Raw genomic sequence first — 21,128 nt, forward strand, 5'->3', positions numbered from 1 at the left:
GTGTCGCGGCCGCTGCGAGTGTGTGCGTGGCCCGCAGTAGTGAGTTCGGAGACCCAGGAGAGAGGAAGGAGGAGTACCCGACGCTCCGGGCCGCGGTGCAGCTGCTGTCGGTGCCGCAGCTGTCCAGGGAGGATCGCCAAGGAAGGGGACGAGTAAACAGCTTACCTTAGGGAGACAGCTCTTCCTGGGCTAGGTGGACGGGGATTACTGGTGGTGGGGTGGTTAGTACCCGAGCACAACTTCACGGGAAGGGCCAAAAGTGTGTTTGGAGCGCTGCAGGTCGCGATGGCTGACTATCCAGGGTGGATGGAAACGGACTGGAGCCCATGCGACCCTGACTATGCTCAGTGACCCTGGACGCCCTAGGAGATAAGAGGAGTCGGAAAGACTCAGGAGAGGTCGCCTTTTTCCTGTTCACAGGAGCTAGCAGTCACTGGTGGGGATAGGTGACACTAAATGTTTTCCTGTTCCTTCCAGGCAGTCACTCTGGTGCTCAAGATGCACGTAGGGCCTGGCTTGTTGTGGTTTCTCACAAGTCCCTCATAAGAAGGAAAATAAGGGACAGAGAGTATGAAGTACTGATGGTCCAGTTAGATCCTTTCAAACCTCTCTGATTTGAGAAAGGGTTGATCTCTTCAGAATATCTTCTGGGTTCAGCCCAACCTCTGGGCCTACCACAATCTCAAGGACCAGCAAGGAAATTATGGAGAGCTGAATAAATTTCTCACCCTTGTCCTTCCTGTTTTACTTTCAAATTCCTTCAATATCTGGGTTTTCCTATTTGCTGAATTGGACTGTGGGCCCAAAAAAAGACCTACTAAAAGGTGAAGGAGTCTGTTGGTGATGCACTCCTTTAGTCCCAGCAGAGGCAGGAGGATCTCTGAGTTCTAGGTCAGTCTGGTCTACAGACTGACTGATTCCTGGGATAGCCAGGACTATTACATAAAGAAACCCTGTCTTGGAGGGGAAAAAAATATTTAGGAACCTAGGAGATGGAGCCAGGAGAACTGTTCTGGCCACAGGGATTAGATGAAACTCAAATCCAAAAAAATAAAATAAAATGTAATAGCAGACTGGTGGCCCTGGAGCATGATAACTAGGTAGCCGTAAGTAATTTAGAACTGAGGATGCTAGGAGGTGGGCCTCAGGTCAGGAAGAGATGGAGTGGGTGGGCATATCCTATCAGCAAAGGGAGGCTGCCCCTGGTGGCCAGTTTTCTGCTGCTAAATTTACAACCTCTAAGGTCCTTGCTTTCAATAAGATCTATATAGCCCAGTGGAGTTTTCAGGGAACATGAAATTATCTCCAAGAGGACTCTATAATCTCCTCAGTTAGGGGGTGTTGCAACAGCCTCCTGGGCTAAAGCAGAGCTTGTTGCCAAGGCAGATTTGGGAAGCTGGTCCCTGGCCAGATGGCTGGAAGAGAGGGAAGGATGCCAAGACCTGTGGGTGAGAAGGGCCTGCTCAGGAAAGACCAGGAAACCTTATCTGGGGATACTCACTTTTAAGGCCAAGACTACCTCACCCACACACTGCTCACAGATGCAACTGTTATTTAGAGTAATTCTCCCCTGGGCATAGGAAAGGCACCCTTAAACTAGAATCAGAGACTGAAAGTATCAAACACACTTTTATAGTCAACAAACACTTCTAGATCCTAGAGATAGAGACTGAAGGTCTACCTTTCAGATACACCCTTCAGTCCCCCTCAAGTTCAGAACAGTGCCTGGCTAAGGTGTGTGTGTGAAGAGGTAGGGAACAAGTGGTAATCACGTTACACAGCACATCTTTCTATCGTGTGTGTGTGTGTGTGTGTGTGTGTGTGTGTGTGTGTGTGTGTGGTTTCCCTAAGTACTGTAATGCAGAAACATATTAAGTAAAGTTGGATTCTTACGTACTGTACAGGACCATGCCAACCAAGAACACCCGGCCTACTCCACCAGATAGCCAAGGCGTCCATTCTTGTTAGCCAGTCAGTCATCCCTTCAGATGGCCAGCTCTCTGCTATAGCTATCCTCTTCCCTTTCTCCTCAAATCCTGTTAGAGTCCCCAAACAGTTCTTGACTATATATTCAAACTGACAAAGATTAACTTACATTTGGAATTCACATTTCCAAAGCGACAGTTTTCAGCAACTGACTTTGGAAATATCCTTTGCTTATGAAGAGAAAGAATTAAAAAAAAAAAAATGACGAAAGACAACGGTTCATCCGCTACAAAAAGTAATGTGTTTTCCTTCCTTTGTTTAATTATCTTTAGGAAGCAGCTTTCCTGTTTGGAATTCCATTTCACAGCCTGACCATGATGAGCCCATGTGACTAGTTCTTGGTACTGATAATCTGGGCAAAGTTGTCTGGGACATGCCGTAAGTGTGATGGAGCAGTTGATAGACATCCTTCCATCTGTAAGCTCCTCTAACTGAATACGGAGCTTCCTAAGACCCTGCTCTGGACAGAGTATCAAAGAGAGACAAGTCTTATTATTACAACATCAAGAAATGTTGATTACCTCCTGAGAAAGGTTGCATGAGGCTTTAAATGAAAAAGAATTAATCATTTGTGTGTTAGTCGCTAGGATTTATAAATGTATTCATTAGGAAATTATTATATACCCATTACTTATTTTATTCCAAAGTAAAATGTGTACTTAAATACGAAGTGCTACCTCAGTGTTATATAAGAGAGCAACCAGATGACTGAAAACATTCATACCTGTCTTAATACCTGAACATATAATCTTCATTTCTGTAAACAAACAATTCATGTACCAGTATGTTTTGAACAATTGTGCAAACTACAGACTCATTTATCAACAAATGTGAAGAATAAAGGATTCATATAGTTCCCTTTAGTTTTGATGCATAGGTCTTACAGACCTGTTATTCTTGCAAGCATGGAGTTAGTGTCTTAGTTGGGGGGTTTAGTGATGTGCACAGACACCATGACCAAGGCAACTCTCACAAGGGCAACATTTAATTGGGACTGGCTTACAGGTTCAGAGATTCAGTCCATTATTATTCCATAGGCGGAATCTAGGCCTGGTACAGCTGGAGCTGAGAGTTCTACATCTTCATCTAATGGCTGCTAGCAGAATACTGGCTTCCAGGCAGCTAGGATGAGGGTCTTAAAGTCCATACCCACAGTGACACTTCCTCCAATAAGGCCACACCTACTCCAACAGGGCCGCATCTTCTAATAGTGCCACTCACTGGGCAAAGCATATACAAACCATCACATGGAGGGCATGTTAAGGGGCAGATTTGGGGGTTTGTAATCCACAGCATTGAAGTGACCTGTACAATTTTCTCCAACTGGTAAAAATCATCCACAGTGAAAAACAACTTGTACTTTTCATGAGCACATTATGTGTGCTGGCACATAATTTTGTGTTTTATGTCAACACAAGCTAGAGTGATATGGAAAGACGGAAGCTTAATTGAGAAAATCTCCCTTAGAACTGGCCTGTAGGCATATCTGTAGAGCATTTTTTTTGACTAGTGATTGATGGAGAGCAGTGGGTAATAACAACACCTGCAGGTGATTGTGGGGTGTTTAAGAAAGCCGACTTAGCAAGCCATAGGAAACAAACCAGTCAAAAGCACTCCTCCATGTCATTTCCCTCTGTCCCAGCCACCAGGTTCCTGTTTGAGTTCCTGCCCTAACTTCCCTTAGTGATTAAAGTAGTACCATGAAGTAAAAAAAGAAATAAATCCTTTCCTCTGAAAGTTGGTTTCAGTCCTGTTGCTTTATCATGGAACTAGAAATCCGAAAACATGTGCTGTGTTAGTTCCAGAGTAAATAAGTAAGTAGATAGATGATGGATGGATGGATGGATGGATGGATGGATGGATGGATGGATGGATGGATGGATGGATAGATAGATAGATAGATAGATAGATAGATAGATAGATAGGAAAGGGGAGGGGGAAAGGGGAAATGAATGAAGGAATTAAACATATACTGTGTTCTGTATTCTATTTTGAAAATAGCATATTTTTCAGAATCTGGACATTTCCTTGGTTCATTGGAATAAAACCAACTTATATCTCTTTGATGTGTTTTTAAATTCAGTCACTCAGTATTTTCTTGAGAAGTTTTATTTCTACATTCAAAATCCAAATGGGAGTACAGTCTCCTCTCACTGTGTGCCATTGTCTAGTTTGGGTAACAGGGTAGTGCTGGCTTCAGAATAGAATGACTTGGGTAGTATTCTTTTCCTTCCTATTTGATGGAACAGTGTGAGGAATATCGGTGTTACTTTCTCCTTGAGTAGGTAGTAGAATTTTGCTAGTAAATTTGTCTGATCTGGGGCTTTTCTTTGTTAGGGTACTTGAAAATAATTAAATGAAATAAAGCAAATAATGCAAACTCCCTGTATCTCAGGAATCCCAGGATGCCCTGAAACTTAACATGTCGCAGAGGATAACCTTGAACTTCTGATCCTCCTACCTCTGTCATAAAAGCTGGAATTGTGGGCATTTGTAACCATTCAGCAACATACTCAGTTGTCCACAATGCTGGGAGTCAAACTCTAGGCTTCATGTATACTGGGCAAGCATTCTAACAACTAAGTTAAATCTCTATTCCTATTTTTCAATGTCATTGCTTATTATGAGTTTAAGTTGTTTATTATTAACTTAAGTTGTTATTATCTTGATCTAATTTTAGTAAATTGTACATGCTTAGGAATGTATCTCCTTTGGCTAGCTTTTCCAGTTATTTGAAGCATAAATTATCAAAATATTTCTTAATGATAAGAAACTATTTTAATATTCTAAGATTTATTTCTATCTTCTATCTTCCATTTGTTTAGTTTTATCTTGAGTTATCAATATTGTTCACTTTTCCAAAAAAAAAAAAAAACAACTCTTTTAGTGATTATATTATCTTTTTAGTTTTTATCTTATTAATTTCAACCCTGATCTTTATTAGCTCTTGCCACTCATTGCTTTGTCGTTTGGATTACTTTTATTTTTTTTTCTAAGACCTAGAAGTGCATCATTAGGTTATTTATTTAAGATTACTCTCATGTTTTAATTTAAGAATTCATGGTTCTAAAGTTTCCTTTCAGAATTTCCTGGATCATATCCCAAAGGATCCAGTAAGTTCTGATCTTTTCATTTGACTCTAGCAGCTTTTAAGTTTCTTCCTGATTTCTTCAGAGGCTCACTGATCATTCAAGAATTATCCAGTCTCCAAGTATTTATGTAGTTTCTTTGTTTTCTCTTGCTATTGATTTCCAATTGTGTTATTTTATGAGGAGATCAATAAATTATTTTGATTCTTTGTATTAGTTAAGACTCCATATATGGCCTACAATGTAGTCTGTGATACAGAAGGCTTCTTGAACTGCTGAGATATACCTCATCTGCTGTTTGGAAGATTCTGTGTTTATCTCTTATGTCCATCCAACCTAAGGTATAATTAAACTCCGAATTCTTTTTTGTTATTTTAGTGGGTTTTTTTTTTTTTGGTGACCTAAAAAGATGAGAATGGAATAATAAAGTCACTCACAAATATCATAATTTTAGGTGGATTTTTCTCTTTATTAATATGTATTCTTCTTCTTTTTTTTTTCTAGCTACTAAGGCTATTCTGACTTTTTTTTTAATTCGATATATTTTTTATTTACATTTCAAATGATTTCCCCTTTTCTAGCCCCCCACTCCCCGAAAATCCCATAAGCCCCCTTTTCTCCCCCTGTCCTCCCACCCACCCCTTCCCACTTACCCGTTCTGGTTTTGCCCTATACTTCTTCACTGAGTCTTTCTAGAACAAGGGGCCACTCCTCCTTTCTTCTTATACCTCATTTGATGTATGGATTATGTTTGGGGTATTCCAGTTTTCTAGGTTAATATCCACTTATTAGTGAGTGCATACCATGAGTCACCTTTTGAGTCTGGGTTACCTCACTTAGTATGATGTTTTCTAGCTCCATCCATTTGCCTAAGAATTTCATGAATTCATTGTTTCTAATGGCTGAATAGTACTCCATTTTGTAGATATACCACATTTTTTGCATCCATTCTTCTGTTGAGGGATACCTGGGTTCTTTCCAGCATCTGGCAATTATAAATAGGGCTGCTATGAACATAGTAGAGCATGTATCCTTATTACATGGTGGGGAATCCTCTGGGTATATGCCCAGGAGTGGTATAGCAGGATCTTCTGGAAGTGAGGTGCCCAGTTTTCGGAGGAACCACCAGACTGATTTCCAGAGTGGTTGTACCAATTTGCAACCCCACCAGCAGTGGAGGAGTGTTCCTCTTTCTCCACATCCTCGGCAACACCTGCTGTCTCCTGAATTTTTAATCTTAGCCATTCTGACTGGTGTAAGGTGAAATCTCAGGGTTGTTTTGATTTGCATTTCCCTAATGACTAATGAAGTTGAGCATTTTTTAAGATGCTTCTCCGCCATCCGAAGTTCTTCAGGTGAGAATTCTTTGTTTAACTCTGTACCCCCATTTTTAATAGGGTTGTTTGGTTTTCTGGAGTCTAACTTCTTAAGTTCTTTATATATATTGGATATTAGCCCTCTATCTGATGTAGGATTGGTGAAGATCTTTTCCCAATTTGTTGGTTGCCGATTTGTCCTTTTGATGGTGTCCTTTGCCGTACAGAAACTTTGTAATTTTATGGGGTCCCATTTGTCAATTCTTGATCTTAGAGCATACGCTATTGGTATTCTGTTCAGAAATTTTCTCCCTGTACCAATGTCCTCAAGGGTCTTCCCCAGTTTCTTTTCTATTAGCTTCAGAGTGTCTGGCTTTATGTGGAGGTCCTTGATCCATTTGGATTTGAGCTTAGTACAAGGCGATAAAGATGGATCAATTCGTGCCCTGAGTGCCTCCAAAAAGAAAATGGAGAGAGCATACACTAGCAGCTTAATGACACACCTGAAAGTCCTGGAACAAAAAGAAGCCAATTCACCCAGGAGGAGTAGAAGGCAGGAAATCATCAAACTCAGGGCTGAAATCAATCAATTGGAAACAAAGCGAACCGTACAAAGAATTAACGAATCCAGGAGCTGGTTCTTTGAGAAAATCAACAAGATAGATAAACCCTTAGCCAGACTGACCAAAGGGCACAGAGAAAGTATGCAAATTAACAAACTTAGAAATGAAAAGGGAGATATAACAACAGAAACTGAGGAAATCCAAAAAATCATCAGATCCTACTACAAAAGCCTGTACTCAACACAACTGGAGAATCTGGAGGAAATGGACAATTTCCTTGAAAGATACCAAATACCAAAATTAAATCAGGACCAAATAGATCATCTAAACAGTCCCATAACGCCTAAAGAAATAGAAGGAGTCATAGAAAGTCTTCCAACCAAAAAAAGCACAGGACCAGATGGTTTCAATGCAGAATTCTATCAGACCTTCAAAGAAGAGTTAACACCAATACTCTTCAAACTATTCCACAAAATAGAAACAGAAGGAACACTACCCAATTCCTTCTACGAAGCCACAATTATGCTGATACCAAAGCCACACAAAGATCCAACAAAGAAAGAGAACTTCAGACCAATTTCCCTTATGAACATCGATGCAAAAATACTCAATAAAATTCTTGCCAACCGAATCCAAGAACACATCAAAACGATCATCCATCATGTATTCTTCTTCTTTATCTCTTCTTATTAATTTTGGCTCGAGATCTACTTCATCAGAAAGCAAAAGAGCTGTACCTGATTGTTTTTGACTTTCATTCAGTTGATAGATTAGCTTCTGTCCTTGTTTCTCTGCTTGTGGCTATCATTGTTAGTGAGGTGTGTTTCTTGGAAACAATACGTAATTGTGTCTTAAAAAAAAATCCAGTCCTCCTCCAAGAATACAGAAGAACTGACATACATATGAACTCACAGAGAGACTGGCAGTTTGCACAAAGCCTGCACTGGCTTGAACCAGATGTTCAGGAGAAATGGAAGTGGTTCCCTTCCTTAGTTTCTTAACCAAGAAACTATCTCCCATTGACAAACACTTGCAGAGGAAAACTTAGTTTTTTCTAATGGAGTCTCAGAGGGATCATAAGGCATGATTAAGGGCAAACCCCATTCTCAGTAGTAGATGACCAACACAAATGAATTCAATGGTGTGTTTGTAGCTGCGTTTTGTCTTGTATTGTTTGTTTAGGCATTTTTTTTTTTAATCTTACTAGTCTTCTAATTGTACATATGGTTTCCAATCTTGTATTTTAATGGCTTTTGTCTTGGAGTATGTGTTTTAGTGTTTTGTTTTAAATTCAGATTTGTTAGTTTGTTTTTATATATGCCTTTTTTTCTAAAGAGACAGAGAGAGAGAGAGAGAGAGAGTGTGTGTGTGTGTGTGTGTGTGTGTGAGAGAGAGAGAGAGAGAGAGAGAGAGAGAGAGAGAGAGAGAGAGAGAGAGACAGAGGTTAGATGTACAAGGATGTGGGGAAGATCTGAGAGAGGAGAAATCATGATCAGAATATATGCTAAATTTTTAATAAAATAAACAAATAAATATTCATAAAATTTAGTCATACTTTATTTTTTGCAGGGGGTGGGGTGGAGACAGGGTTTCTCTGTATAGCCCTGCTGTCCTGGAACTCACTCTGTAGACCAGGCTGGCCTCAAACTCAGAAATCCACCTGCCTCTGCCTCCCAAGTGCTGGGATTAAGGGTATGTGCTATCACAGTCTGGCCACACTTTTTTTTTCTAAAACTTCAATTTTCTTGCTGATTTTTTATTTCTTCCAGGTTACTGATGTTTTATCTGTTTCTTTTTCATCTTTATCTTGTCATTGATCCTTTTTGCCAGTAACTTACTGAAATCTAAATCTGGAATTTTACCTAATTCAATATCTTTGAATTCAGTAATTGAAAATTCATTAATTCCTTGCTGCTTTTTTATTTCTAATTTTTTTTGTGTTAAGATGTAGGAATTTATTAGTTTGAGCTCCCCCTCTGATTTTATTTAGGGCTCCTTGTTTGAGTAGCCTGTTCCTGAAGGGTCAGCCTATAGTACCGCACAGAAAGGAGTAAACAGACTGCTTTTGGATGAGGCTTCTGCTCTTCATCCGCACTCTGGAGTTGTGCTCAGTTGGTTTTCTCCTTTTCCCTTACACTATGTCCTATGACTTTGTTAATTTACAGGCTCCTTCCTCTGCCCCTTCTCCTAGAAATGAGTATCACGTTCTTGTCCTTACTCCTTTCACTGGCGCACATGAGGTCAGTTTCTTTAGTGCTCTCTTATCCATAAGTTCCATTAGCAAGTTTTTATTTCACTAATATTAATGGACAGTGAACATCTAAATACATATTTAGTATGAGTTTATTGACTGCATATAGCTATCAGGCCTTTAAAATATAGCATACAAAATCTAAAATCTCTGATCTATGACACTTACATTCAAGTAAGCAGAGATAGAAGACAGACAGAAAAAGAAAAATTAAAAACATGTATAAATACATACCAGGATGGAGATACCTGTGCAGCTACACAGTCAAAAGTCCTAGGTAAAAGGATTTGCATATTAAAAGATTATAAGGAATGAGATTCTTGTTTGATCATTTTTTTTCTTTTTGATTCTGTTTTGTTTTGCTTTGGGTGTTTTCATTTTTTTGTTTGTTAAGCAGCTATCAAAAGGTAGTGAGATAGCTTAAACAGAGTTAATTACAAATCCCATTGGGAAGATATAAGGTCAGATTACATAGAACATTCTAGATCATTGGGGTGAGCAATACGTATTCTAGATTAGCATGATGACTTTAATAGGGGAGTGATATGACAAAACTGAAGACACGAATGTAAACGTGGTGATAGGAAGAAGGGAGAAAGTGGAAAGGCCACTGGAGAGAATTGCTCATAATCCAATCTAGAACGGAGGTCCTCTGGATTGTACAGGTTGGAGGGAAATAGAAACATCTAATCACGTATGTTTAAGAAGTTGACCTCACAGACTTGTTCATAAAATGGGCATAGGTTTTGCAAAGCTTAAAAATAGTCAACAACAACAACAACAACAAAAAGAAACAAACAAAAATCTGGGGCCTGAGCAAATGGAGGATGTTGCTGCTGACTAGGGAATGGCTGCTAGCAGCATCACGCTGGTTTTGTACGCTGAGACCTGGGTTTAGTTGTGTTAACCTTTGAGATCTTTAAGGACCTTCACTGAGATGACTAGTGCGTGCAGGGCAGGTGTTGCGGGAATGGACTACATGCATTTACCTGCTGTCTTCTCCAAATTAGAAATATTCCCCACTAAACCTCCAGGGCCTACAGCAAGCCAAGCACATGGTAGGTGTTTAAAATGTTTTCTAGCCGGGCAGTGGTGGCATACACCTTTAATCCCAGCACTTGTAAGTCAGAGGCAGGTGGATTTCTGAGTTCAAGGTGAGACTGGTCTACAAAGTGTGTTTCAGGACAGCCAAGGCTATACAGAGAAACCCTGTCTCTAAAAACCATCAATCAATCAATCAATCAATATATGTTTTCTGAATGAATGAAAATTCTGTTATGATGTTATACTTTAATTCACTTTGCTGATCTTTCTTTGTTGGTGAAATTAAGGAATTCAACAAATGAATGGGAAAACAACTAAAATTTCACTTTTAGATTGTTTTAAGCTTGTAAAATTTAACTTTTGTCATGACAGCTTGATCAGGTTTTCAGGTTAGGGAATGGAGTTAGGAAGTTCAGTTCTTAGCATGAAGTTCGGCTTCCCTTGTCAGAATAATTGCTTGTGCAGATACAGGGGTGGGGGTGGGGGGGGAAGGTATTCTTCTTCCTTTACAAATGCACAAAGAAGTCTATTGTTTGCAAAATCCGAGTTCTCCCCTGGTGAAAACATGGGCTAGACCTCAGCAGTTTCCATGGAAGAAGTGAGCAGTGCTAAGATTCTTCAGAGGTATCCCACAAGAGTTCCCTTCTCCTATTAAGGAAGAATCTGAGGTCTAACCCAACAGAATATCACCAGCTGTTTAAATTATATTGAATTTGCTTTAGGGTACCTGTGATGCCAGCATCCTTACCTTTTTTTTATTCGATATATTTTTTATTTACATTTCAAATGATTTCCCCTTTTCTGGCTCCCCGCTCCCCGAAAGTCCCATAAGCCCTTTCCCTCCCCCTGTTCCCCTTTATCTTAAGTATAATGTTCAGTCACCTCATCTGATGAACCATCCTCAGTTGTTTGTTCCCCCATTCTTGCCATGAGAACATGAACCAGGAAAAGTGGACATCTAACCAGGGGGCATCGAAGGACTTGTGACACTTTCCTGGTCTCACTTGCAAAAGTAACCTAGGTCCGATGCCCTCAGTGAAGAACTTGACGTCAAATTCACAGGGAAGTTTAAATAAGAAATATGCCTGGCTGAAGCTAAGGTAGCCAGTGGCACATGACTCTGGAAGGTGTGTAAATTGATAGTGCCATTCTGGAGGGAAGATACTGGTGAACAGTCAGGATTGCAGAGTGAGAAAAGCTCTTAAAATCTGCTTCCTGTTCCTCAGGTCAGGTGGTTAACTTGGCTCCAGAGAGCAAAGACACCCTCAATAGACTTTTTGGAAGCTTTTTAGAATTATATGCTTCTCGCTAAGTCCACAACGTGATTTAATCAAACCTTGAACAGCCAAGATGGTCTTTTCCACATCCTCCATTGAGTTCCAAGAAGTCATAGCTTCTGATTTCCATATTTAGGAAACCCTGTTGCTTCAGAAAATATTCTATTTTGTTCTTGCCCTCGCCTATCTCAGTTTTCTCTAAGTTTTTAATACTCTGTAACAAAATTAAAAAAAAAAAAGTTAAACAGCATAAATGCAAATGGAATGAGGGTAAGACAGACAGACTTTGACTAAGGATTCGAGTAAGGTTTCATGCTCTTAATATTTATCCATGCCGGTTGCCATGTCATGGCCACATTTGAGAATATTATACAGTAAATGTTTGAAGACTCTAATGATTTTACAGGCTTTTGAAGTCTTCTGCAGATCTGGGGTGGTAGTCCAAGAGCTGGCTTGCCATCCCAATGGCTACAATCAAACAGCACAAAAATCAGCAGGTGTTCTACGGTCACCCAGCAGGAGGGCAGAAAGCTCAAGCAAGGTTGAGCCCCAGCTATCCAGAGTGTCTGCCAGAAGTGGGGCTCATAAATGACCCCTGCTCACATTTCATCGGCATGAGCTCATTGCTGGACCACACCTATCTTCAGAGAGAGCAAAGGTATGCAATCCTCTCATGTCCACAATTAGAGGAAAACCAAATATTTATAAAAGGTAGTAGTGCCCATTTGAATTTCTAAAGAATGTGTCTTAATTGCATTTCACACATGAGAATACTTCTAAAATGAGTGGAGATCCTACTCTGTTTCATGGATTGAGTTTCTTTAACTTTACTATGTATGTTAGCCACTAGGACTGGCTTTTGCTATTTGCCCGTCTTCTCTGGAAACCTTATGGTCCTATACCAGATTACTTTCATTAATATCATTTGTTATAATCTTTTCAGACTCCTACCAAGCTAGGATGTCACATTCAGCATCCCAGGGCCCCTGTAGATAGGCAGTGATAGAATAGCAATTGACAATAATTAACATTAATTAAATAATTAGGGTTGGGTTAAAAACAAGCAAACCAAAACAAGTTCTCTTCCTTCAAACTCTTTTTATAAATTATATTGTTAAAGATTGGGTGAGAAGACTCCCTCACAAGAAGGTAGACTTACAAAAAAATCCCTACGCTAGATGTGCATTACTTCCATATGCAACCTATAACACATTGTCCTTGCAAGATGCAAAGAAACTGCTAGGACTGAGCTCCAAGTTTTCCCCCTGCTTTCACAGTGCCAAACTACTTTGAGACCTGCTAGGGTTGAAAAAGATTGTCAATGGTCTTACCCAACTGTGAACAGTGTCAATCTGTCAAAATAATGATGATGATGATGATGATGGCTATGCCCAACCAATTGAGCAATAGTGGCATGACTGTTATAGGGTTAAGCAACTCTCTTCTGATTGGTATACAGCTCACTCACAGAGAACCATCCATCCTTGATACTGTATGCATCTGGTCAAAAACTCATGCCTGTGGAGGTCAACTAGCTACTGATGCTTAGCTGATTTGACATAGCCTCAAACTATCTCTTCTAATATTTATATCCATAGGCAAATGTTATTTTCAGCCATAATGAGAGAAACCTTCCATGGACCTAGTGAACTATTGTGAAGGCAGAGACTCATGGCTGTTCCACATGCTGAGACTAAGTGGGAGACCTAGACAAGACATGTGGAGACACGTCCATACCCAGCCCAGAGACTCAGGGCACATTTTGGAAGAAAAGCCAATAAGAAAAGAAGAACTGTTAAATAGGAGAAGGGCAAAGCAATGCCATCAGCTGAGTATGCTACTGCCACAACAAATCCTAAATCCACAGCGGCTACTGCTGCCCTGACGTGTCTGTCAGCAGTCAAGCATGGATGCAGGAGTGGCTTGTGAGGTGCCACCCCTTTTGCTGATATTCAAGCTACTTACTGATTGTGGGAGACAGAGACGGGGAGTCATAGTCTTCAGCTGTGGACTCATGGGTGAGCTCCCCAGGTTCCAGTCAATAGCTCCAAACCCGTGCTCACACAGACTGCATAGTCATAGCTAAATGACTTGGGTCATAATTCAGAACACAAAGATATAAATGTATGAAAGAGATTGGGAAGGAGGGGAAGGGTTGGGTGGGAATGTGTGAGAGATCAGAGCGGTTACAGGGTAAATGTGGTAAGATGTATCATATACTTGTATGAAATTGTCAACAAATTAATTATTAAATAAATAACTGTCTTAAAGTTCTTTTGATGTACAAGTAAACACAGTTCTCACTTTAAGAGTTTTAAATGTATTTTCTATGAATATGAATATATATTTATGATACACACACATATATATATGTATACAGAATGTGTGACTAACACACTTTTGTGAGTCATAGCTTTTTCTAAAATGTTAATATTGTCAATTTAATAATATGAGTTTTTTCATTATGCTGGATTACTGCCAAGCAGCTTTTGTGGTTATCCTGTTTGGGAACCTTTTTAGTTAGCAAAACATATTCTCCCCATCTAATTTTGTTGCTCCTGTATTGTTATGGTTAGTCTTCTATGTCAGCCTGGCAAGTATGGAATGCCCAGGCCTTTAGTTAATTATTAATCAAGATGTTGCTATGAAGGTGATTTATAGATAGACTAATTCACTTATCATCAATTGCCTTTAAGTAGATTGCTATAGATAACACTGATGAGCCCCATCTCTCCATTTGAAAAGCTGATGAATAAAATCTGTGAGGCATAAAGCAAAGCCACATAAACATAAGAGCATGGGCTCAACCCTACAGGAGATCCTGAGTATTTATAAGTCACCTTACACCTGGACACATCTGGTCAAGAGAGCCCTATCAACATATCCAGTGGTCTCTAGGAAGATAGCCATGGGGAACATGAGTTCCTGCACACTCTCTAGCTCTCTCCACAAACAGAAAATGCTGGAACAGTGGTAGACACAGGTAACAACCCTGTGGAACGGTGGGTTGTGAAAGGCAGCCTGGTTTCTGGTTGAGCTAGGTTGGAAACCTCGGGTGACCCTGCAAGGAGGACCCTGCAAGAGAAGGTAGGCATTTTGCTACACTCCTGGACACCAGGCTCCTGACATGAGACTGCAGCTCTCCATAATTCTGTGGCCATCAGTCATGTAAGGGCAAAGCCCCAAGCCCCTCCACACGTAGAGGACAGACGGACAAGACCACAGACCACATAGCCTCAAGACAGATCTGCATTGAAATGAGGCCCCTAAAGGCCTGGAGGCTTAGCCAATAAACTCCCCTTCCCAGACACTCCTCCCTGCAAAAGGTATTTAATCTTAGGCCCTCTCTGAGAAAGTGAGGTGGTACAGTTTTACTCACCACCACTGCCACTCTCTACCATGACAATAAATGCCTTAAAACCATGGGTTGCCACAATTGAATAGGCCTTCATCTAAAGAGCTGGTCTAATCTCCAGCGGAAGACCTCTCAGAGCTCCCAGCTATGGCCTCCACCAAGCCAAGCAGCCAGCCCCAAGAAACCAAGGACTCTCCTCCCCAGGACCCAGCCGAAGCTCTCCCCTCTTTGTCCCTTCGGCCCCTGGCTAGATCCAGCCTGCTGACCCCAACTCCATTCTCAGCTCTTCCCTGCCTGGCTGCCCAAGAGTCTGAGAACCTGATTGTCCTGGCCTCCCTTCAGGCCCAGGGATCCCCATGCTGGCTCCAGCAGTCCCCGGGACCACAAACTGCTCTCCCCCCAAAGCAGGGTCCCAGGGCTTCACATAGCCCAACACCCACCCAGTGGCACCCTATTAACCCCATAGACACCTGGGAGCTGTCATAGAAATGGAGAAGAGGAGCATGGTGAGCACTTTTGATCATGATTGAAAAAGACTTGCAAAGGTGGCTGGGGCTAGGGGAATAACCTACCTCATTGAAAGAACACCTCATACAAGGCCGCCGAATCCTATGATTTCACGTGGGTTGGTCTCACCATCCCTGCCCCTCCTGCTTTCAATTCTCAAAGAAATGACTGTTTTATTTCCTGAGATTCTTGAGTCAAACAACATACCCTTTAATTCCTTTATGGTTACATTGAAGTTAAAAAAAAAAAAAGTATTACTAAGACAGGAAATACTTTGACTAAAATTGGAACTACACTCTGTTCCAGGTGTTTGGAGCTAGGTCCTCTCCCCAGCCTGGGAAGGATTAGGTGTGTCCTGGGTGTTTTATTTGTTCAGACATATTTGAAATGTGACTCATTCACATGATTCTACAGGGCAGCATCTCAAGTTCTATAGCTCAAGACGGAGTCCACATGTCCTCTTCCCCCACATGCCCTCTTCTCTGGAAAGCTGAAGAAATTTAGTCTTTCTCTGGAAGGTTAGAGTTTGCTACACAATGTTCACCTGCCATTTTTACTCTACTTCTGGACAGGAAAAGCAGAGAACGGGCTCCCCAGAGAGAATGAAATGTGATTCGCAATGTCTGAAAAGAACAGAGAGAAAAGAATGACTACTGGTAACCCACTTCCTGAATTCACTACATTCCTGAGGCCCAACTGTGTGCCCCTAAGAATCATATGACCCCACTGTACTTTAATCATTCTTTATTGTCCTGTGCTAAAGTTATGTCACATTTCAGTTATGAAAAATCGGTGTGTTAGTGGCTTTTTAATACTGTAACAAGATATCGTAGATTAACTTAAAATAGAGAAATGTTTACTTGGATTTGCTGTTTAAGTCTATGTAGGACTATGTCTGTGTTGCAGTGGCACATTGTGGTAGGAGCATATGGCACACAAATCAAATCAATTCCCATGTGGCCACAGAGAGGGAAAGACAAAAAGAAAGCTGTGTGGTCTTATGGCCATCTTTGCCACTAATGGCTAGAAGATGTCCTACTAGGTCCCACCTTTGAAAGTCCAGCCCACTTCCCAATCATACCAAACCAGGAACCAAGCCTTATTACACAAGCCTTTGGAGAACATGTCAGAGCCAATCTATACCACAAGGGTAATGAATAACAAGGGGATTTTATTTGTAATATCTAAGACTTGGAAGTGATCAAGATGTCCTTCAGTACCATCAGACAGTGGCATAACTGGTTAGCCCTAGAAAAAGTGAGAGACGGAAATTAAATGCATATTGCACATTGAAAGAAGACAATCTGAAAACGTTCATTCTAGAGGATTCCAACTGTATGGTCTTCTGGACAACGAAAAAAGCATATCTATTGATGTGCTTCTATATCAAAATGCCTCAAAGGAACAAAATTAACTTAGCTCACAGTTTTAGAGGTTGAAAAAGAGGACACTGGAAACATGACAATAGCAGGTCACACTCAGAAGGGGACACCTGATCGCAGCAGAGCCCCAGGGATTCTGCAGCCAGGTTTACTTTTTATAGCCCATTCTCTGGAAATCACTAGGGTTCCCTGACATATATATATATAATTTAAAGGAGATGCCCACTCCTAACCTGATTTCCTGGCACTAGGCTTCTTCCTTTAGCAGTTCTAGAACCTTCTAACATATGGGACTCTGGAAGGAAGGGATCTATCACCAAACCTCTGTCCTGTGTTAACTGTAACTTCCAGAAGATAACAGGAAGAGTGTAGTTCTAGATAAATGGGAGGGAACAAACTCTTAAGTTAATGAGAAATCCGTGTGGAACAATTTTGAGTGCATGGGATTACGAGTCTGCCCAAACACACAGACTATGCAGCAGAAGTGAATGGTAGTGTAGAGAGCTCGCTGGGAGTGGTGTTGAGGCTGAGTTTGTGAACAAGCTTCTCAGCTCCTGTGCTCTCTGTTGGAGGATATTATTAATGGGGAGAATGTTTGTGTGGATGATCAGGAGTGTATGGAGTAGCTCTGTCCCTTGGTCTCAACTGCCTTGTGAACCAAAATCGGGCATTAAAACACAAAGTCCCATGAAATAATAATTACAATAGAAAACTAGAGTATCAGCATTTTCTTCTGTGAAGTCTAGGAGGAATTTGGGGTAGAGACAGCAGACACCATGAATTATTCAGTATCAAACTGAAAGGCAGCAACCCAGAGGCTGAGAGGTAACAGGAACACCCACAAAGTCACCAGAAGGCTCCCCAGAAGTCACTGAGGAAGGATCACTTTCCAGAGACCATTTTCCACATCCATAATATTCACACTTAATGCCTTCTTGGAGTCTGTCAGAGACTGTTATCTGCCCCCCTCTGCCGCCTCTCTCCCTTTCAAGGAATACTAGGCCTCCTTACCTTTGTTCCATTGTGTTTTTTTTTTTTTTTTAAATTTTATTCGATATATTTTTTATTTTCATTTCAAATGATTTGCCCTTTTCTGGTTCCCCACTCCCCAAAAGTCACATAAGCCCCCTTCCCTACCTCTGTTCTCCCACCCATCCCTTCCCACTTCCCTGTTCTGGTTTTGTCTTATACTGCTACACTGGGTCTTTCCAGAACTAGGGGCCACTCCTCCGTTCTTCTTGTACCTCATTTGAAGTGTGGATTATGTTTTGCATATTCCAGTTTACCAAGATAATATCCACTTATTAGTGAGTGCATACCATGATTGATCTTTTGAGACTGGGTTACCTCACTTAGTATGATGTTCTCCAGCTCCATACATTTGCCTACGAATTTCATGAATTCATTGTTTCTAATGGCTGATAGTACTCCATTGTGTAGATATACCACATTTTTTGCATCCATTCTTCTGTTGAGGGATACCTGGTTTCTTGCCAGCTTCTGGCTATTATAAATAGGGCTGCTATGAACATAGTGGAACATGTATCCTTATTACATGCTGGGGAATCCTCTGGGTATATGCCCAAGAGTGGTATAGCAGGATCTTTCGGAAGTGACATGCCCAGTTTTCTGAGGGACTGCCAAACTGATTTCCAGAGTGGTTGTACTAATTTGCAACCCCACCAGCAGTGGAGGAGTGTTCCTCTTTCTCCACATCCTCGCCAACATCTGCTGTCTCCTGAGTTTTTAATCTTAGCCATTCTGACTGGTGTAAGGTGAAATCTCATGGTTGTTTTGATTTGCATTTCCCTGATGACTAGTGAAGTTGAGCATTTTTTAAGATGTTTCTCCACCATCGGAAGTTCTTCAGGTGAGAATTCTTTGTTTAACTCTGTACCCCATTTTTAATAGGGTTATTTGGTTTTCTGGGGTCTAACTTCTTGAGTTCTTTGTATATATTGGATATTAGCCCTCTATCTGATGTAGGGTTGGTGAAGATCTTTTCCCAATTTGTTGGTTGCCGATTTGTCCTTTTGATGGTGTCCTTTGCTTTACAGAAACTTTGTAATTTTATGAGGTCCCATTTGTCAATTCTTGATCGTAGAGCATAAGCTATTGGTGTTCTCTTCAGGAACTTTCCCCTGTACCAATGTCCTCAAGGGTCTTCCCCAGTTTCTTTTCTATTAGCTTCAGAGTGTCTGGCTTTATATGGAGGTCCTTGATCCATTTGTAGTTGAGCTTAGTAAGAGGAGACAAGGATGGATCAATTCGCATTCTTCTGCATGCTGACCTCCAGTTGAACCAGCACCATTTGTTGAAAAGGCTATCTTTTTTCCATTGGATGTTGTTCCATTGTGTTTTAATCGAATGTGTTAAAACCTCTGTGCCCAAGCAACAACATAATGTGAGAATTGAATGTGAGAGTCTCACCAGAAGACAAAGCAGGAAGCTGGAGCAGGCAGCACCGGGGAAGAAAGCAGGGCCTTTTCTTCTGAAGGTGAAAGAAAGGATGTCAACTGGCTCCTCAGTCTTAATCCATCCTCCCCTAACCACTCCACACCTACCTGCGAAAGAGGTACAGTAAAAATCAGGACGCCTACTTGCATTGTCTTATAAAACTGGAAAACAAAGTAGGGGCGTTTTTCTTCTCAGAAAAGTTCTACTTTAGATGACCCATGTCACAAATAAGGACTAGTTTTGCCAGTTCTCCAGTGGCCCTTTTCCTCTGAGTCAGTTGAACTGCCTCTGTAATGTCTTGATGGTAAATATTTAAAATGACAACTACATCTATGAAAGTGTTACTTTAAATCTTTAAAATTTGAACAATATATCTCGAAAAAAAGATACTAATGAAAATGTCAAGTATCTGTTAAACATTAAAATACAGTCACCCAGAGCCCACTACCAAGGACAGCTGTCTGTTCCAATTTTCTCTTTTCTAGTTCCTTGGATGCACTGTCAGGTAAGAATATAGAAAAACAGCCTTATGACCCAGACATAAAAGTATTCAAAATTTCTGATATGCAAGACAGATAGAACAACACAAATGTTTTCTGCCACTATAAGCTAGTAACATGATAGTTTAGGGTAAAAAATAAATATGCTGACCCTTATTTGTTTTTACAATTTTGCATGAGATCAATATCCATGCTTCATAATCCTCTATAATTAAGAAAATGATTTATGGATATTTGCCTTATTTTATTATTAATGTTTGAGTGATTGTTTCTGTCTTAGGGGAATCTTTTGATCGGGATGGCTTCTTTTCCAATGTCAGCTGGGAAAGCAAAGAAAGGGAGGATGAACAAGAAAAAGAAGCTAAGCCAGAAGGTAGACTCCCCTCTTACCCCACAGGAGCACAAGGAGCAATGCTGCCGGCCCTTGTCATATTGATCTGGCTTTACAGCTTCTATGCCCCCTTGGTCAAGATCTCTGGAGGCATATGGAGATGTCTGTCTGCAGCATGCTGGACACAGTTTTGTGAGGAAAAGGAACACTGTCACTCACCCTTACAACACTTGAGGGGTTGGTGTTTGGATGGTGAGAAGGACATTGGAGGAACACTGCCAATGTCTTCAGTTTTCTGTTATAGGCACAAATAAACCACGGCTCCTGATGGTTGTTTGTTGCCCCATGGCTCTATGGGTAGGTTGCAAATATGCGATTATAGCATAAATTGAGAACTTTTATGAATAAAGTTCTTGACTTTCTGATGTCAGAATTTTATACCTAGGACACAATACCCACCTGTAGAGTTAAATAAATTAATATAAAATCAGGCTCTTATATTAGCTATGTCTTTTAGCAAATGTTGTTTGGATATGTGACTATTAACAGGTTAATTAACCCTTATTAGTCTTGGTTTCTTAATCGGAGGAATGTGACTAATGATAACTATGTATGACATTGTCCTGGAGATTAAAAAGTACATGTAAGGCACTTACAGTCACATCTTAGTGCAATATGCACTAGATATTCCCTTAACCTCCTCTCCTCATTCCTAATACATAGACACATTTAAGTAATCTAATGAACATGTTGGCTGACATATCAATGTAAATACATGTGACTTGTACCCAATACCAGCAAACAGGTTGGGTTCTTTAAGACATCAAAATGAATACCACAAAACCTGTAAAACTGGCCATTGCAATCCCTTCTTCACATTCTTCCCACTCTGTGATGTTCAAGAGAAGAGGAAAAGAAAATTGATCCAAGAAGTATCTCCTTAAAAGATGTCTTTTGTCCTGGGTTCCTTTCTTCTGCCTCGCTCCTTCTCTCCTGTCATGAGGTTAAGAGTCAACTTTGCATATGCTTCCACAGTTATGCATTTTGCTTAAGTACTTGGAGCCAGGCAG

Source organism: Apodemus sylvaticus, chromosome 4 (assembly GCF_947179515.1).
Source record: "Apodemus sylvaticus chromosome 4, mApoSyl1.1, whole genome shotgun sequence".
Taxonomy (NCBI): domain Eukaryota; kingdom Metazoa; phylum Chordata; class Mammalia; order Rodentia; family Muridae; genus Apodemus; species Apodemus sylvaticus.